Below are 19,151 nucleotides of genomic sequence, written 5' to 3'. Positions count from 1 at the left end.
GTGTGTGTGTGTGTGTACACGTGTGTGTGTGTTCTTATCACTTCCTCACACAGTTATGCCTTTACTTTTCCTTAGTTCACACTGTTTGTAGCATCACGGCAATCAAATTTGTTAAGTATTCTAAAATTCTCCACATGCCTGACATTTTATCTCTGGCAACTAGTTTTATCTTTAGTTGCTCTTCGCCAGATAGACATTGTTAAGCAGTTCACACTGCATGTACGCAAACTTGCTCGAAGCTTTTCACTCAGATGTATTCATGCAGTTGGCACCACATATGTTGGGTTTAACTGTCACATGAAAGATGTTTAAAAATCAGTATTGCAGAGAGAGAGAGAGAGAGAGAGAGAGAGAGAAGGAGAGAGAGTTTGATCCCTGAGATCCACATTATGATGGAAGAGAATGAACTGCTGCAAATTGTCTGGCCGCTACACCTGTGCGATGGCATATATGCACCCCACACATACAGAGATATACACAAAATAATAATTGATTATTTTTTAAATTGGCATTATAAAGCCGGGCATGGTGGTACACGTCTTCAATCCCAGCACTCAGGAGGCAGAGGCAGGTGGATCGATGTAAGTTCGAGGCCAGCCTGGTCTACAAAGCAAGTCCAGGACAGCCAAGGATAACACGGAGAAACCCTGTCTCAAAAAACCAAACCAAAACAAAACAAAACAAAAACTGACATTATAGAGTCCTATGGCATACTTATGCCTGTCAGATGCAAAAATAAATATAAAATTATTTTTTAAAGAATTAGGATTATAAAAAATTTTGTGTACATAGCCAAAAAAAGAACAGGGGAATATGAATTTGTTATTAATAAGGCAAATATTTGCCACCAGAAAAATAACAGCAGCTAAGTAGTTACTTGCTGAGAAAGATTCTTGTAGATGAATGTAGTCAATGAGACTGTGGTGCCTGCTAATGAGAACAGAGAAAAGATCCCTTCTAACAGCAAGTGCAAGTGAAAGTGGAACAATACACCTAACCCCTCGGCCCAAGTGGGAGACATTTCAAAGTAACACATGGGATCAACAGGAAGTCATCACACCACCATTTGTAGAGATCTATCTTCTCAGTTTCAAGTCATTGGCACATCTTGTACCTGGCAGTATCTTAAGGATGAACACACTGTGGACTATAACAGACTACGGTTACACTCACTGACCATGTGAACGTTTGCTTTTCCTCGCATTACTGCTATGGGTTTATGTGTGGTATTTTCTAAATGCTCATCCCAAATTGTTCTGCGCAAGTGTACATGTTCTCTTAGGGAACATGAGAGCAGTACCCCTCGCTTCCTCTCTTGCTCACAGTTGCCTTCCGCAGATGTTCCTCACAGTTAATGATGTAGGCCCTTCCTTCCTGCTCACCCTTTCTGTCCCACATGCTGCACCACAGCCTTCAGCTAGCTCTCCTGCTTTGTGATGCTACACCCTAGAGGCAGTGGAGTTGGTTTGCAAGGGGAAAGAAAGTCCCAGAAGCTGCACTTTTCGAGACCTCACAATCAGAAAATACGTTTTCTCTGAGTGATAATTTTATAAATAGAAAATCCCAGGTTGGAGATGTTTTGCCCTCAGAAATTTTAAGACATTATTTCACTGTCTCCAACTTGCAAGGCTGCTGCTGTTAGTGTATATGCCATCTGACAATGTGGGGGCCTGACTGGCTTGGTGTCCACCCCCCGCAGCCCTCTGATTCTCTCTTCAGCCCCAGTGTTCTCGAAGCCTGTGCATGTAGCCTGCAGCGCCTGTCCACTTGTGGGCATTTTGCTTGGGTCTTGCCAGATTCATTCTGTGAAGACTGAGAAATTTCTCTGCTGCATTACATCTGTTCTATTCTGTTACTTTCTCCCAATATTTAAGAATGGGAGTGTTTCAAGCGAGCATCTTCATTTTGGGTTTCTTACATACTTTTTAAGTGTGTGTGTGTATGTGTGTGTGTGTGTGTGAGAGAGAGAGAGAGAGAGAGAGAGAGAGAGAGAGAGAGAGAGAGAGAGAGAGAGAGAGAGTGAGAGAGAGAGAGAGAGAGAGAGAGACCCCAGGTGGTCAGAAAAGAGCAACAGATGCTCTAAGACCAGAATTACAGCACTGTATGAGTGCTGGAAATCAAACTTGGGTCTTCTGCAAGAGCAGGAAGTGCCCTTAACTGCTAAGCCATCTGTCCAGCCTCATTTTCTACATTTCTTTTTTGTTTTGGTTTCTTGGTTTTTCGAAACAGGGTTTCTCTGTGTAGCTTTGGCTGTCCTGGATTCACTTTGTAGACCAGGCTGGCCTTGAACTCACAGCGATCCACCTGCCTCTGCCTCCCAAGTGCTGGGATTAAAGGCGTGCGCCACCACGCCCAGCTCATCTTCTACATTTTAAAGAGATATTTTGTTTTCTCTGTTTATCAAGTAATCACTGCATTAGCATTTTTCAGAATTTATCTTCCTTCTTCATCTTTTTAACGCAATATCTCTTATCTTTATACATATTGTAGGTCTTGTGTGTGTGTATATGGATGCGTGGCTGTAAGTGTGTGGGTTGAGGGGTATGTGGCATGGTCTGGTGCTTTGTATTTAACTAATTACTTGCCCCCACCCCGCTGTGATTCTTACTGTTCTACGAGCAAAACCTCAGGTATCCCAAAGTGATGCTGTGCAACCTTGCCTCCAAATTATCCCTGATTGGCCAATAAAAGCCTACACCTGGGCGGGGCAGCCGTGAGGTAGGCAGAGCTAAGGTTCCAGGGCTTGGAGGGCAGAGGATCATGGGAGGAGAGAGGAGGAGAGAGACAGAGAGGTGGAAGAAGCGGAGTCAGCGTAAAGAAGAGCCACGTGGCTGGAGGCGTTTACTCTGAGGGTTGGTGATGGGAGAAGCGGCCCAGATGGAAAGCGTGTGCAAGTGTTGGTGGGACTTACGCACGCACGGAAGTGGCCCAGGCAGGAACAGTGAAAGCAGGCGGCACGGGATTTGGGGCCTGGAGGTAGCAAGGCAGCTTAGGGTCAGTTCCAGCCCAGCCCCAGAGTTTAAGGCATATTAAAAATCCAACATATATCTGTGTCTTTCATTGATATGGTAGCGGGTTGAATAATAATCACTGTAATAATTATATGTGATTAATAATAGTTATTAATACGCAGTTTTCTACAACAGAAGGGCATGTGCATGCCACAGCCCGTGGACTGAACTCTGAGAAGGACATCAGGTGCCAGTCCCTGCCTTCCACTTTGTGAGGCAGGGTCTGTTTTGTCGCTCACCATTGCGCTCACCAGCATATCTAGCCTGGGAGCACCTGTGGACTCTCTTCTCTGCCTTCTGACCACATGTTAGAGTCACACGCCACCAGGGCCGGCTTTCCTTGGATTCTGGGGATTCCACCGCAAGTCCTCACACTGTCTTTACCAACTGAGTCATCTTCCAGCTCCACAACCATATTTTGAAATTTCAAAAGTTATTTTCTAGTCTCAGAATGTTCTTTTTTAATTGCATCCTGTTCTTTTTTCATAGATATAATAACACCTGAAGCAGCTTTCCCTCACAACTTGCAGATCTATTCATGGTCTTCATTTCCTCCAGAGCTCCTTTTCTGTTGTTCAGTCTCTGCCTTTCCTGTGATGGATTTCCTCAAGTACATGATAATGTTTTCATATTTTTTAATAGGGAACTGATTAAAGTTGCATGGCCGACAGTTCAGAAGCAATGGTCTCTCTTCTGAGGCAGTTTACTCTGCCATCTCTCTTCTGGGTTCTTGGCTGTCTGTACGTGTAGGTCTATGCTCTTGGGACTAACCAGAAAAAGGATTTCCAGTCTCCTTCCTGACTTCTAGAGTGTGTGGAGTCTGGCGAGGGAAAGAAGCTGAGGATCTCTAACTGTGGAGGCGCTCGCTGACCACCCTGCTTCGAAGACCTTATTCTTTCCGTCAGCCGTACAGACACCCCAACCCAGGCCCTCCACTTCATCTCTGCAGGAAGCAGACCTCTGCTCTCATGTAGGAGCTGGCTGGATACAAAGGGGAGTGTGACCACCGTGCAGTACAGAGCTGCTGCAGCTAGGGGCTGGATGGTTCCTCAGCATCTGGTCAACAGTTGTCCCCAGACCCACCTGCTCCATCTCCTGCATGTCCTGAGACATCTGTGCTTCTGAAGTTTCAATCTCATTCCCTCACAGAGTCAGCTATTAAACATGTAACAGAGGTGTGCGCCTAGGAAATGGTATCTATGTGTTGTCAGACATTTGCTCTGGAAACAGATAAGACAGATCTATAGAAAATGCAGGCCTATAGAAGCAACTAGGCCTGTTTGCACTGGTTAATATCTTAGGAATATATACACACATACACATGTTTTTCAAGACAGGATTTCTCTGTGTAGCCCTGGCTGTCCTGGGCTGGCCTCGAACTCACAGCCATCTGCCTGCCTCTGCCTCCCTGAGTGCTGGGATTAAAGGCATGTGCCACCACGCCCAGATCTGCCTTTGAATTTATGATTGACCCTTTTTATTATCAGCTCTTTTGATTTTCTGTTACTACTGAATTGAGTGAGCATCTGAGATGGGGAAAAAACACACGAAGAGGCTGGTGTTCAATGATAAATCCCAGTGGAGGGCTGGAGAGATAGCTCAGTGAGTAGAATGCTTGCCTTGCAAGTATGAGGATCCAAGTTCAGATCCCCAGAACCCCTGTAAGCCAGATGTGAGCATCTGTAATCCTAGAAGCTGTACAGCAAGATGAGAGTGGAGACAAGGGATCCCTGGAGGCTTACAGGCCAGCTAGCCTGGGGTGCTCAGGGTGAGCAAGGGACCCTGACCCAAACAAAGGGGACAGTGAGCAGCGACAGCAGGCATTGTCTTCTGCATACATGCATGCCTATGCTCACACACGTGAACACGGGTGTGCACACACACACACACACACGAACATGAGTGCACGCACACACACATGAACATGGGTGCACACATACACACGAACATGGGCGCACACATACACACGAACATGGGCGCACACATACACATGAACATGGGTGCACACACACACGAACATCGGTGCGCACACACACAATGCATAAACAAATTAAGAATAAGTCTTAGTGGAATGTGTACAGAGTTTGAATCTTCTGGGTGAGTCGGGCCCTGTGGAGCGCCCATGGTGAGCACAGGCCCAGGAGCATGGATTTCAGCTGCCAACACTGCACCCATGACATTATTGTTTTTGGGGGGTTTTTTTCCCCCGTTCGTGTAACCCTGACTGTCCTAGAACTTACCCTGTAGACCAGGCTGGCCTCGGACTCAGAGATCTGCCACCTCTGCCAACAGAATGCTGAGATTAAAGGCCGGCACTGCAGCACCCAGCTCACCCATGACATCTTTAAATATGTAAGCAAGCAAGGGAATCCCAGGGGTCAGGTGGCTGAAGCCACAAGGTTGTCTACACACAGCATTCTACTGACCAAGCCTTGACAGTAAATATGGGTCATGAGATTGAACATGACAGAAGGGCTGCCTTCTGGGTATTTTCAAGAAAGCAAATAGTCCAGCCACTCGCTGCTGCAAAGACAGCCAGCTTTGAATAAAAAACAGCAGCATGGAAAAAATAGGATGGAGAGACTGGAAAGCAAACACACGGAGTGGATCCTTGACCAACAATCCCAGAACGCCAGCCAGCCTCTGGATCAAGACAATCAACCTCTTTATTGTAATTTATTTTATTTTGTATACAGAGTTTTGCCTGCAGGCCAGAAGAGGGCACCAGATCTCATCATAGATGGCTGTGAGCCACCATGAGGTTGCTAGGAATTGAATTTAGGACATCTGAAATAGCAGCCAGTGCTCTTAACCTCTGAGCCACCTCTCCAGTCCTTTTTTCCTTCTTCTTCTTCTTTTTTTTTTTTTTTCTTTAATAGTTTGTTTCTGGGTTTGTCATTTGTTTTGTTTTGGGGTTTTTTTCTTTTGAGACAGGATTTTTCTGTGCACACCTGCCTGTCCTGAAACTCACTCTGTAGATCAGGCTGGCCTCGAGCTCAGAGATCCACCTGCCTCTGCTTCCCAAGTGCTGGGATTACAGGATTGCACAACAACGGCTGTGTTGTAAATTATTTCTAAGTGTGTGTGTGTGTGTGTGTGTGTGTGTGTGTGTGTGTGTGCGCGTGCGCGCGCGCGCGTGTGTGTGTGTGTGTGTGTGTGTTTTCAAGGGGTCAGAGGACATTTATAGGAGCTTTTCTCCTTTCACCTAAGAGGTGGAGTCTCCTTTCTGCCATGAACTTCCAGCAGATTCCCTGTCTCTGGCCCTCATCTGGCAGGGTTATGGAAGAGCATCACCAACCCGCCCTTCTATGTGGGCTTCAGGGTTATCAGGGGGCTGCCTTTCCTCGCAGAGCAACCTTCCTGACCCAGCTCCTTTTTCTTACAGGTGGGTTCAGCACAAGGTTTCTCTACTGCTCAGCTCAGCTCATGTCTCTACCATCTAGATTGCATCCCACTGTCATACAGTCCGCTGGAGAGGTAGAAACACTCGCCTGAGTTTGCCAAGTTTCTCAGCTATAATAAGAGTATTGAAACAGTCTGGCAGAAAATTCAGATATTACTGACAAAGCACATTTACTTTGCGGAGTTATTTTCAGTTGAGAGAATTCTCAATTCCCAGCAAGCACATATACTCACTGAGCCATCCCATTGGCCCTGTTTTTGTTTTTTGTTACAGACTATCACATGACAGCCGCTAGCTAGTCTGGAATTCACTATGTAGTTGAGACTGGCCCCGAATTTATGGCAATCCTCCTGCCTCAGCTTCAGTGCCAGATCATGTGTGTGAGCCACTACACTGGCTCAGACGTTGCTCTTATTCAACATGATAGGGACTGTGTAACGTGTCTTCATCGGACGGGAAAACTTTCTCTTTTCCAATTCTTCATTAATAGGATCTCTACTTGGGCACATCTTTTTAAATGGTACTTTAAAAAATGTGTGTGAGCACATATGTAAGTATGTATATGTGTGTATACATACATATACACACATATGTATATACATACATACTTACACATGCCTGCATGCAAACAGTTGTCCACAGTGGCCAGAAATGGGCTCAGAGACCTCGGACTGGAGCCACAGGCAGTTGTGAGCCATCAGTGCTGAGCCATCTCTCCAGCTCTGTGCACCTAACCTAAAAGCCACTCACTCTGTCATCAAAGTGAGATCTGCCACGTCATAAACTTTAGAAAAGAAGGAAAGATTGTCATGTTACAACAGCAACTTTGATTTTTGTTTCAGAAAGCCAACCCAGATGAGGGCCACTCCCCGTAGGGGGTCCCTTAATAGCATCCTTGCAGTCTGCAGTATAAAAGATTTGTGTGTTGTTAATAACAGTGAAATAAAGCAACTCAAAAATGTAGCCATCCTAGTGATGAAGTTTATAGGAAATCAGACTAGATCACTGAGGGAAATTAATATGTCCTGCACACATTATTTGTAGTTATTTGATTGATTCTCTAGAAGACTTTTGATAACTTTCTATTTTAGGCAGGGTTATGGTTTCCTACACAAAAGGACAAAGTGTGTGCAAGGGCACACAGGACAGAACCCGTGCCCAGTGCAGCCCTTCACCAGCTCTTCTCCGCCACCTGATCATCCTATCTGACTGAGTTCACAGCTTCTAATACAGGCTTGGGACTTCTCTCTCCAACTGCCTTCATGACTTTCTCTGGGTGCCCCAGAGACAGCTCAAACCATGCACATTCAAGGGCCAACTCTGGTTCATCTCCCTGAGATCTGTTCTCTCACCGGGTGGCAACTCCTTTGTCTTAGATACTATCACAAAAGGTGGGGCCAGCCTGGACTCGGTTCCCAAACACCACTAACTCACCAGCAAGTACTTCCTGTTGGGTCGGCTGTCAGAGTACACAGAGACCACAGGCACAGTCACAGCCCCACCTGCCTCTGCTCCTTGTTACCTCCTGTTTGGATTGTTGTAGCCATCCCAAATTGGGGGGACCCTGTTTCCATATTTGTCCTTTCTACAAGATTGGTCTCTGGGGCTGGGGAGATGGTGCAGTGGTCAGTGCTTGAGTATAGGGACTAAGATTAGACTTCTAGTGTTAAAGTAAGGCATGATATCATGCCTATAAGACCATTTATTTGTGTGTGTGTGTGTATGTGTGTGTGTGTGTGTGTGTGTGTGTGTGTGTGTGTGTGTGTGAATGAGTTTGGGAAGATGGATTGTGGGCACACATCTACAAAACCTGGAGCAATGCTGCCCACACAGTAAATATTTCCTAAGTATTAAGAATGGCTATAGTTGGAGGATGGACCCACAGCGCCCAGGACAACCCAGGGAGCCTCACAGGAGCTTCGGACAAACGCAAGTGCATACACACAAACTCTTAAAAGTATTGACAGGGAAGCCACGTACATGTAATTGCTTCCCGTCACATCACTGGCTAGCCCCTTGCCCTTAATTACAAGGGAATGAAGGCTCTGGCTGAGTTGTAATACAAAGAACCTGGTGCCACGTGCCCCCATGAGACCCACCACAGGCATTCAATTTAGCTAATAAGTATGGCTACTGGGAGACTTGAATGTTCTCTCTCCTGTGGGCAGCTGCTTCTTCTTCTTTATTTTATTTTATTTTTTTTAAATAAGTGAAACTCTTTGGTTCGTCCTTTCACCTGGTTTCACAGAGAAGTTTCAAGGTAGCTTGTTTGAAGGTGAAGCAGCAGGGGTCTTAAGAACTTAATTTTAAGAAATTCAAAGAGCAAAGAAGACACTTTGTTCTCTGTCTTTCTTAAACCTATATTGCCAGCCTTTCATAGTAATTTGTCTTTTATGGATAAAATATACACAAAATCACTGAGAGGGAAAGGCAGCTGATGTGACCTTGGACAACCAAGTTCTTCTGTTTTTAAAGAGCATGCACCGAGTGTATTATTAAGATTTCTACATGGTGGTATTCTCAGCGAGTAGGTCGGCTCAGAGACAGAATTTACCATTTCTTTATTTTTCAGTTCAAAAAAATAAGGGCAAAGAAACTTACACATAGGATTTTTTTTTTTTTTTTTTTTTTTTTTTTTTTTTTTTGATTTTCATTTATCAGCTCCTGGGGAAAAAAACCTAATATAGGCAGAATCCCAACATGCTAAAACCAGAACTAAAGTGATAGTGCCTAGGGGACTGTGAGTGAATTATTGTGATCCTAGGTGCTAAAAAATTGATTCTTCCCCGGTTCTCTCATCTGACCCCGCTGCAGACTGGCTTTTGTCCACTTCCCAGCACTTGAGCCATTAATGATCTCCTCCAGGCCAGACTGAGCAATCTCTCTTCTCCCTCACAGACTTTCATCTATTTGTTGCCTTTGTTCGGCTCCACCACTGTCTTCCTCCTCCTCCATAAGCCTCTCTTCTAATTTTGTCTGATCCTTTAGTGTTTCTGTTCTTTTCAATTTCATATTTTAAAAATAAAAATGAAAACGACAATTAGAGACGAGAGGAGGGGAAAAAAAGAACCCAAACCCAAACAGTATTATTTTATTATATTTTTCCTTTAATTTTTTCAGGTTGGTTTTTAATCTATCGTGAATAGAATTTTTTTATGTATCCTTCTCTATTTTACCAAGTATTTCCCTTTCATTATTTCATGTATTATTGTGTCTCTTTTTCATCTTAACTTCTGCTTCCTTACTGACTCACTTTCTCAGTCTGTTGTCTTCCCTTGTGGGCATTCAATGCTCTGTACTCTTCCCCCCAAATTGATCAAAGAGCCCAAAACTAGAGCCTACATTCTCATTTTTTCTGCCTCCAGGTATCCCTGTTGTTCTAAGAGATGAATATAGTTTATTTACTATTACTACTAGACTACTTGTTACGTGTAGCATACAAGTGCCACGGTGTTGTGGTAGATGACAGAGGACAATGTAGAGTTGGTTTCCCCATGTGGGTCATCAGACTTGGCAGCAAGCACCTTTGCCCACTAAACCATCTCTCCAGCCTGAGACAAATATCACTTAAAGAAAACAGAAGTCGCCAGGCATGGTTGCGCATGCCTTTAATCCCAGCACTCGGGAGGCAGAGGCAGGTAGACCACTGTGAGTTCGAGGCCAGCCTAGTCTACAAAGTCGAGTCGAGGACAGACAAGGCTACAGACAAACCCTGTCTCGAAAACAAAACAAAACAAAAACAAAAGCTGAAAACAGAAGTCCCTCGGTGTTCCCACCGAAGCGTCTCAAACACAGAAGTACTTCCCCTAGAGTCCTACCTGGCCCACAACACACAGAGGCATGCCGTCTAGAGCATGTAGATATGTCTTTCCTCCATTCCAGAGTGCCTTGGAAGGGCAGCCATGTTCAGGCACAGACGGTGCTGTCCAACAGGAGGAAAACCCATTGGAGCCATCCTGTGCATTCTCTCCTAGTCTGCTGAGATACCAGGCGCTCTTCTTTTTTAAAAGGTGGGCATTGCCAGGACTCAAAATTTTGAAAACACTGACTTACGCGAACTTTCTGTAAGAATTTGAAATGTCCGTCCTAGTGCCACTCACTATGGGTGTTGTTTCCCTGCCCTATGGCTGCGCTGTGAGTCTCCAGAGGGGACGTCTGTGACAGCTCCCAAGTGGGAAGAACTCATTTAAGAGATCATGGCCGGTGTAGCCGGTGTAGTGGCACATGTCTTTAATCCCAGCACTCAGGAGGCAGAGGCAGGCGAATCTTTGTGAGTTCGAGGCCAGCCTGGTCTACAAAGGGAGTCCGGGACAGCCAAGGCTACACACAGAAACCCTGTCTCAAAAAACAAACAAAAAACAAAAAGAAAAAGATATCACGGTTTGGGCTACTTTTCTTATTCATTTCAATTCCAAATGCTAGCCAGGTCTAGAGTCTCATGCCTTAACTAATACAGCACTCGGGAGGCAGAGGCAAGTGGATCTCAGTTTACGGCTCTAACTCTAATTAGTGATGGAACCTGGGAGAACGGGAGCTGAAAAATGAGGTGGACTAAATTCTCATGCAATAGCCAACTTTGTTCAGAGCCTCAGGCTATTTATACTCTGAGGGTTAAAAAGATCACATGGAAGGTGTTCAATTACAAGGACAAGCCGCACAGGGCAAAAACCACGTTTCTCCATAAAGACATATAATCAAATAACAACAGCTAATAGTAAGGGGCAAGCTGAAGTAAACCCACTCCCGGGAGCCACACGGAACCACCTTCCGGTATCATTTCTGGCTTCCAAAGAGAGGGAGGTCAGAAGACTGCAGTCTGGAGTTTTCTCACAGGCACTCAGAGTTCCCCTCATACAGCTCCATTCTTTGGCCCTGTTCCGACAGATGTCTCTGAGTTTGGAGGCTAGCCTGGTCTACTTACATCAAATGTTGTGGTCCAGTTAAGTTTACACAGTGAGACTCTGTCTTAAAAACAAACAACCAAATGGGAGGGATACAAGGGATGGGATAACCATTGAGATGTAACAAGAATAAATTAATTTAAAAAATTATTTTGAAAAAAAAAAGAAATAGATGTAATGAAATAAAACATATTGATGGCTTTCAAAACAAACAAACAAACAACCAAGTTCTAAATGCATCTAATGTTTATATGGTGGGGGTTGACTGAACAAATGACAATATAATAAAAGCCTGCAGCCAGTTCAAGTGGTTATAAATATAAGTAATACACTGAATCCATTTTTCTTCTCGTTTGTTTGTTGTTGTTTTCAGCAGACCTGTGAAAATCTAGCTACACTTGAGTCTTTTCCTTACTTTTTGTTTCTCTTTCTTGGGGGTGGCGGGCACATAGCATTTTTATTTTTTGTTTACTTTTATTAGCATGTACTAATTGTACAACATAGTAGTTTTTCTTATGGCATTTTCATACATGTATATTAGGTACTCTGAATATATTCAACACAGACATGTGAGACACACAACACACAACACACACACACACACACACACACACACACACACACAAGGTTCCACGGTTAGGAATAATGGAAGGTCCTTCTACAAATGTTCCATTACAAGCAGAAAACCATGTGTGTTTGGTCAAATATCCCAAAGTTGTTGCTGTAGAGTAAAAGATTTGAATGCATTTAATATTTTTCCTTGCTGGGCGGTGGTGGTGCACGCCTTTAATCCCAGCAGTGGGGAGGCAGAGGCAGGCGGATCACTGTGAGTTCGAGGCCAGCCTGGTCTATAAAGGGAGTCCAGGACAGTCAAGTATACACAGAGAAACCCTATCTCAGAAAACTAAAAACTAAAAAAGTGTTTTCCTTAAGTTCCATTTAAATGCATAAAAACTCTCTGAAGTCGGGTTCGAGGGGCTAAGGGCACACATTGCTCATATTGCTGTGATTTGAATGTCCCATTAGGCCCCTGTGCTTCAACACCTGGTCCCCACCTGCTGGTGCTGTTCTGGACAATTGTGTAACCTTAGGGGGTGTGGCCTGGGGTGTCCAGGCTGTGAGCATCTAGGGCTCAGCACTAGGTACAATCAAGGTCTCTGATGTCACCCGAGGCTCTTGCTGCCACAGCCCAGAATGCCCCCTGCCATACTTTCCCTGTGGATTGTGAATTGACTTTCTTTCTCAAAGCAAATGCCCAAAAGACGCCTCCACATTTGTCCCTGTCCCTCCAAGCACTCTTCTCCTCTGAGTCTTTGATTTTCCTGAGGCCTAGAGTGTTAACGAAGGTGTTTAGAACCTTTCCCAAAGGCGTCAGAGCAGTGGATAGATTGGAGGGGGGCACGTCCATGAGATTGTGTTGATGAGCCTCTGAGTGTTGCCATTCTAAGTCAGAAGCAGCCCGGCAGTGTGCTGGAAGCCACCTGCCTCTGTGTTAGCCAGTGTTTGTTTATAATTCCCAAGCGGCCATGCCATCTGGGCTGTATTACCCATTCCTTCAAGTAGTGTTTACTGAGCACCTACATTCTGTCTGGCACTGCCTGAGGCTATAGCAGTGATCAAAACTGGCACCCCTGAGAGCCTGAGGCTGAGCATCTAGCGGTTTTTATAGCTTTCTAATTACACGTCCCTCTCCTAGATTCTAAACTCCTGGAGAACATAGTCTGGCTTTAACTTAATTTCCAATCCTCCACAGCATCCAAAAGGGGGCATTTGGCACTGATAAATCAAGAGACGATTAAGGCCACACATTTGAGTGTGTTTGTCCCTTACCCAGCCCCTTCTGTGTCTTTACCCATTGGCTTTAAAAGCTGCTATTAACTCCTTTCTCCCTGGCCCCCCCCATACTTACTATTTTTTCCCCCCTTCAGTTTCAGGTTCTCTGATTTCAGTGTATAAAATGTTGAGGAAACAGTGCAGGTGATGGTGCAGAAAAGGAAGACTTATGATCAATACAAGAAAGTAAAAGGTTTTTATGTGTTCCTTTCACAGGCCCATGCTTTAGAAATGCAAGCCAGTGAAGAAACGCACACTCTGGCTCTTTCTTTAAAATGTCTTATTGCATTTTAGTGTGTGTATGAGTGTTTGTGTGTGATGTGTGTGTGCATATTTGTATATATGTGTGTGTGTATGTATTTGTGTATGTTTGAATGTGTGTATTTGTTTGTGTGTGTATATTTGTATGTGTGCAATATGTGTGTGTGTGTGTGTGTGTGTGTGTGTGTGTGTGTGTGTGTGTGTGTCTTAAGGATGGAACTTAGTTTGTTCATCTTGTGGGTGGACACCTAAATCTCCTGAGCCATTTCTCCTTAGAGTTCATAAAAAGCAGTCTTTACAGTTTATGAGATTAAAATTACTTTCCAAAATGACTCAAATCATCATTTAGGTCTAAGCTATATTAAGCACAATATATAAGCGCATTTGTTAACATGCAAACCAGAACCGCTCTTTCCCAGCTTAGAAATAATTTTTTGTTGTTGTTTTGTTTTTCTAGACAGGGTTTCTCTGTGTAACAGCTCTAGCTGTACTGGAACTCTCTCTGTAGACTAGGCTGACCTCGAACTCACAGAGATCCTCCTGCCTCTGCCTCCCACGTGCTGGGATTAAAGGCGCGCCCCACCACTGCCCGGCTAGAAATAAAATTTAAGCGTTTGTTTTTACCTTAACAATTTGCCACCTAATGGGAATTTAAGCTCTTGATGCTTTTTATTTTATTTTATTTTATTTTTATTTTTTATGCTCTTTATCTGCAGGTAAAGAGCTAAGCAACAGACAGGCTGCCTAAACATTACTGGGTCCCCTTCAGAAGGGCCCCTGAGCCGTCTCTGCTCTGTCAAGGCTGGGGACTTTCTGCCATCTTCAGTTTCTAAATGGATTCCTCAACTCAAAGCAATCGACACTTTTATTCCGTGTTTTTCTTCCTTCACACAAAAGAAATAAAGTAACAATTATACTAAAGATTGAGCTCAGGAGGCAGATAGAGAGGGCTTTGAGATTGAAACGTCAGGCTGCCTCTTCTTTGTGGGGGTTTTCTGCTCCTGTGTTAAATTAACGAGGATTTCCTAGAGGGCTGAGGGGGAAAAGCTTTAATACTGCTTTTCCTGTGAGTCCATCAAGGTCATGGCCTTTGGTAACAACGTGAAGTTCTGATCCAGCCCCCTCCTGCAGCCACTAGATGACACTGCCGCCCCAGAAATAACAAAGTGGCTCCCTGTTCAATGCAGAGAAAGTCACATGGCTCAGAACTCTGCAGCCCTTTGCGTAGTGTTGTTCTTCTTGTTGTTATTATATGGATTAGAAAGGAGTGAGAAATCCAATAGACAGAAAAAATTTAAGTTCATGAATCTTATTCAAGACCAACCACTCAGTAACAGGGTCTTTGTTTTGCTCTTTGGGGTTTTTTTGTTTTGTTCTGTTTTGTTTTTTAGTGCAACTTGAAGTATCTATTCAAAAGTATTATTGTACCTGAGTCATGACCCCCACAGGACAGCTAAGCAGAGCTGCTCACTCACTCGAGATGCAGGTAGTTAGGGGTTGGTAAGATGGCTCAGTGATGAAAGCACTTGCTACCAAGCCTGACAACTGGGGTTTGATCCCCAAGACCCACACACATAGTGAAAGGAGAAAACAGACTCCTGCCACTTGTCCTCTGGCCTTCACACATGCCATGGTGCAGCACACGCACACGCACACACACACACACACACACACACACACACAGAGAGAGAGAGACAGAGAGAGGCAGACAGACAGAGAGACACAGAGAGAGACAGACAGACAGAGACACAGAGAGACAGACAGACACAGAGAGAGAGAGAGAAAGAGAGAGGGGGGGAATATAAGAAGCAAAAGAATCAGATATGTGTACACTATTGCTCTGGCTCCCTCCCCCGCCCCTCCAGCCCTCCCCATAATAGTTTCTCTGGAGTAACTGCACCTGACAGAAGTGTTGCAATGCAGCTGGGCTTAGGTGTTACATTGTGAATTATGCATGAGGGGACTCAGCTCTCACTGCAGTTGAGTACAGCAGGAGCACGGGCTATTTCTGTTCCTGTCTGCACCCTCGCTTGCCTGCCAGAGAGCTAACAGAGCGCAGAGGGGTGGAGGAGAGCTGTGGCCCTCGGAATCCACAGGCATTCCAAGTGGACCACTACAGTTAGAGCTCTGGGATCAAGAACACACACTTCTCTCTACTCGTGGAACCTTTCTTTATAACTGTAGGTGACTGACTGCCTTAAGTATTACAGTCAGTATGGACACTGATCTCTTTGTGCACTTCCTAGATTTGCCTAATTAGAAGAGTTTGTTTTATGCTTGGTTAGGGTATAATACAATCTAAGAGTTCATCCAAAACAGCACCAGTGAAAGCTGCTCCTGAGATCAACGGCACCAACGTTCAAGCCTCTATTAGATGGATGCTTCAGTCACTCACAAACACTGCAGATCCAACATGGAGCCAGTCTCTATGCTCACCAATGAGAAAATGATGGCAACACCATAACATGGGCGCTCTCTCTATGTGTGTGTGTATGTGTGCGTGTGTGTGTGTGTGTGTGTGTGTGTGTGTACGCGCGCGCATACCTATGACAGATATCACATGTAAACACAGCACTAATGAGACTTTAAGCAGGGAGTCTCAGGCGGAAGCTCACCCATAAATGAGGTGTCTAAGAAAGTGTACCAGTTCTCCTGATAGGAGGGCAAATGTCATCGCAGCCAGTCTTTGTCCCGCCCACATCTGGGTGGCTCCATGATTTAAAGGGAAGGGGTGTCCTGCAGTGTGGATGAGCCATCCCTTGTTCTCATCCCCCAGCTGTGCTCTTAAGTGCTGTAGTGCGTTCTAGAGGCTGTAACATCACGCCATTGTGACGGTAAACTGTCCTGGAGGCCTGGGCATCCAGGAATAGTGTTCGGTTAGTCTCCCTTCCTCAAGCACACTACCTCCTTTCTGTGCCAGTTTCTGCGCAAGAACAGAGCAGAAGGGCAGGGCAGCTCTCTTGGCCTTTCTTACATGGGCACTAATCTACCCTCAGGACATAATCTCTTCCCAAAGGCCTCACTTCTTTCTAGGATTTCAACTGTGTAAACTGGGGTCAGGGAAAACATTTTCAGACCATGGCATGGTCCCATTGATGGTCTAGGAAGTCACTTTCCTGATTCCATGGAAACCCTTGAAGATGTGTGCTATTTCTATTACTCGGGGAATTCCAGAGTCTACGTGAGTCTAGAGTGTGGAAGATTTCTGACAGAGTTGTGGCTGTGCCCCTCCCACCTCCAGATCAGCCTGGAAGGAGACCACAACTCTTGCCCTCCAGTTTACCTCCCAATCTTGCCTTACCCAAGGCCTGGGAGTCTCTTCTGGGTGGTACCCTTCTATGTTCCTGCCTCAACATGTCTATGCAGTGGTAGAAATCTGAGATGTTAAGGTTTCTATGATTCCGCTACTTTAGTAGGCTACCGAAGCCCAGGAACATTGAAGGTTATTTCTATTAAACTATGTTTCTTTTAGTTTCTCTCTTAACCTGGGTATCACACAAATAATTAAGACTCTTTTATATTTGTTTATAAGGCTTTATAACACAATCTTGAGCAGTTTAAGCCTGTGCTAAGTCTCTATGTTATCCTGACTCCATCTCTGCCTAAATCTCCAAGTTACTTGCTTTTTAGTTCTTTCTTTGCTCCAGCTGAATCTTCTTCATCTCTCCTGCACCTCTGCCTGTGGCTGCATCCCCCTCACTCAATCCCCTACTTCCTCTTCTAACTCCTCCTTAGCTGTCAGGAAGTCCAGCCCTATTCTCTCCACTGCTCAGTGATTGGCTGTAAGCTGCTTTATTGGCATACAAGGGGACAATTAGGGAGCAGAGCTTATACAACATTGAGATAGGACATTCTTAGAACAAGGCTTGCAACCAGATATGGTAGGTGCAGAAATCAGCGTTTGAATTATACAACAACCTTATACCAGCACAGGAGTCTCTACAGTTTTCCTTGCATTTCTGCTGCAAGTCAAGGCCGCTCAGGTAAGGGCTAAAGGAAGCGTTGAGTTGCATGACCCCTGGCTAGCGTCTCTAGGAACTGCCCACCACGCTATTCATCGAGGAGGCTACTGCACTAATCTAGACTCAAGGAATGGGTGTGAGCAGAGCTGAAGCCAGCTTATACTTCCCCTTGTCCTTTCCCATCACATACCCTAACTCACCAGGTCCTGCCAAGGAAAAGATGCTCTTCAAACCACTGTTGGGGGATGGTCTGATGTATTTTTATGCTAATTAATAAAAAGCCATCCCACCTGGGAAGGGCGGATGAGATAGGTGTGTCTAAGGTTCCAGGGCTTAGAAAGATAGAGGGATTCTGAGAGAAAGACCAGAGGAGAAAGATCCGAGGAAGAGAAGGGAAGAGAGGAAGGCCACCATGGGTTAGATGGAGGAGAAACACATGGCCGGCGTGGATGGAGATTAGGCCCAGATGAAGAACATTAGCAAGTATTTGGGATTATGGATGGGAGGTAGCTTGATAGAAGTTATCCCCACCACGGGAAATAATTTAGAGGATTGATATCTGCCCTGTTCCAGATTAACTAAGGCTATTTTAAAATATAACAAGTGTCTGTGTCTTGATTGATTGGTAGCTGGGCATACTGAAAATACTGATAAATTAACAACAACACACCACCCATCACTGGTGCCCTTGTGCACAGCAGCATTAGCTCTCCTCTGAATCACTAGCTGCTCAGGACTTTCCTTATCATATCCCTCCCTCCCTCCCTCCTTCCCTCCCTCTCTGCTTTGTCCTCCCTTCCCTCCCTCCCTCCTTCCCTCCCTCTCCCCTTTCTCCTCCCCTCCCCCCTTTGTCCTCCCCTCCCTCCCTTCCTCCTTCCCTCCCCTCTCCCCTTTGTCCTCCCCTCCCTCCCTCCCTCCTTCCCTCCCTCTCCCCTTTGTCCTCCCCTCCCTCCCTTCCTCCCTCGTCTGCCTAAGTCACTGAATACTAGATCATGAAAACAGCCTTTCTGAAGCAAAACTCTGAGCCTGCCAGCCCAAATTGTTCCCTGACACTACAGTGTCCACACAGTACAGTGTGGTGTGATTCTTGTGCACATTACGGGCTACTCTACCCTGTCACCTCTGTGCCAACATTGCTGGCCTAGGGCTGGGGCTGTAGCTCATTGGGAAACATCAAGGTGAATTGGCACAGGGCATAAACTCGTGGCTAAACATCCTGGCTTTGATTAGAGAAGTTTTAAATTTTGTAGTGACCAGAGCTAACCTCAGAGCCTTGTACATGTCACATAAGCCTAATACCACTGGGTCACACTCCCAGCCTTGCACAAATAATTTTAAGTTCAGGTCTTTACCTATAACATGCCAGTAGAAGGAGTAAATGAGAATTGTAAGTTTTTTTTTAAATTTGTGTGTTGGGGAGTTTGCCTGAATGTATGTATGCCACATGCCTGCAGGGACAGAAGAGGACATTGTATCCCTTGAGACTGGAGTTAGAGATGGCTGTGAGCCACCATGTGGGTGCTACGGGGTCCAATCTCCTCTGCAAGAGTAGCCTCTGCTCTTGGCCCCAACCCTCTAAATGAGAATGTTTTACAGGTTTACCTAGCACACAGTGGGAGCTCTGTAAACGTTTGTCAAATAAAATTATTCCCTGGATGTCCAGTGCTCGCCGTAAACCCTCTTCACCCCATCAGACTTAATTCTTCGTCTTCGAAGGAGCGAACACATCAGGTTCCTGCTGAGGGCTTTCAGTGGGGTTTCATATTGTTTTGTTCTTTGC

Source organism: Acomys russatus, chromosome 6 (assembly GCF_903995435.1).
Source record: "Acomys russatus chromosome 6, mAcoRus1.1, whole genome shotgun sequence".
Classification (NCBI taxonomy): Eukaryota; Metazoa; Chordata; class Mammalia; order Rodentia; family Muridae; genus Acomys; species Acomys russatus.
The sequence above is the reverse complement of the archived record's forward strand: the minus strand, read 5'-3'. Positions refer to the sequence as shown.